Source organism: Aphis gossypii, unplaced genomic scaffold (assembly GCF_020184175.1).
Source record: "Aphis gossypii isolate Hap1 unplaced genomic scaffold, ASM2018417v2 Contig00916, whole genome shotgun sequence".
NCBI classification, from domain to species: Eukaryota; Metazoa; Arthropoda; class Insecta; order Hemiptera; family Aphididae; genus Aphis; species Aphis gossypii.
In genome coordinates, this window is record NW_026083359.1 from 621 (window position 1) to 2347 (window position 1727).

Sequence of the window (1727 nt, forward strand, 5' to 3'; positions counted from 1 at the left end):
CAATAATAGCCGTTATCGAAAGTGGAACTTCGAAACCCCTCGTTATAAAATTAACGACATATTATCTGTTTTATGATCAGCCAATTAATCAAATTAATATATTATATTATTCAGTAAAACTTCGAGTTTCGAGTATTCAAAATTCAAATAAATCAAGTTATATTGGATGTTTTTACTTTTTTAATCGTTTGTTGTATGGGTCTTGTTTATTTGGCTTGGGAACAGATTTTAGAGTTCTTATAATGGAAAGACGTTTAGAAAGGAGAATTTTAAGAGATGGTCAAAATCCTTTTGAGTTACCAAATTACGAGTTCATGGGTTCATTTCGTTTAAACCAACAATTGGTTATAAATATAATTAATTCATTAAGGCCATCATTACAGCATAAAAGAACTTCTGGATTATCTCCAGAAATACAAGTAAGTAAATATTATGTTCAGTACTTATCAAATTTATATCAAATTACTTTAGTAATAAGTTCTAGAAATTAATTTTAAAATTTTATTTAAATACAGATACAAATATATCGATTTAGAAAGTATTTTAAATACATTATTCACTCACATATTTTACAATAGTACCTATTACCTAAATTTAAATATATTTGCTTAGGTATTAGTCTGTCTGTACTTTTATGCACAAGGGAGCTATCAAAAAGGATTAGGTGGTAATAGTATGTTAAATATAAGTCAACCATCAGTCAGTCGATGCATACATGCTGTCACTGATGCTATAAATCAGCGTCTGTTCAGAAAATGGATTAAATTGCCAATGACTGGCGCTGAACGACAAAGGGCTCGAGAAAATTTTGCACATGCTCCTCAACCATTTGAAGGTACAATTGGAGCTATTGATTGTACATATATACATATACTTGCTCCTCCACAACATGAAGAAGCATATGTTAACCATCATGGTAAACATTCACTGAATGTGCAAGCAGTAAGACTACTTTTTTTCAATTTAATAAAGTGGTTTATATAATTATATATTTTTTTCAGATTGTAAATTCCAAACTACAAATTTTGAATATGAATGCAAGATATCCAGGGGCTATAAATGACTCATATATTTAGAGTATGTCACCCGTGCGCCGGGCAATGGAATACCATTATAATAATGGTGAACGCCAAACATGGCTGATAGGTAGGTATTGAGAATATTTAAGAATATTTTTTTTTTAAACTAATACTGCCATATGAACTGTCATTTAAGTGTTGCTTAAAATTATTTACATACTATGTATATGGTTAATACCAAAGTTTGTATTATCATTGATATAATTGTATATTTAAGGAGATGCTGGTTATCCATTGGAACCTTGGCTGATGACTCCACTGCCACATTATCCAGAAGTTACTAGACAGTTTGAGTACACTAAAAAAATTTGTAAAGCCAGGAATGTTGTGGAAAGATTCTTTGGGGTGTTAAAAAGTATGTGGAGATGTTTGTCATATCAGAGAGTACTTATGTATTCACCTGGCATGGCAGGTAAAATTGTCAATGCATGTACTACACTTCATAATATTCGCTTACATTGCAAACTACCTGCTTTTGAAGATTTTGATGTCATTGCTCGAGAAAACAATAGAGTTGAATTACTCGAACATCAACCTGAACCTGAATTTGATCATGAAAGAGCACCTCGAGCAATAGCTCAACGTATACAAAAACAATTAATGTTGGAACAATTTGGAAACTATAGGGATGGAAACAATGATGAATAA

At 31.0% G+C, this 1727-nt stretch overlaps 1 pseudogene; it reads left to right on the top strand.

Annotated features, from left to right (window-relative positions):
* Nucleotides 1-225: 225 nt before the first annotated feature.
* LOC126555573 (putative nuclease HARBI1) lies at nucleotides 226-1727 on the top strand (annotated as a pseudogene).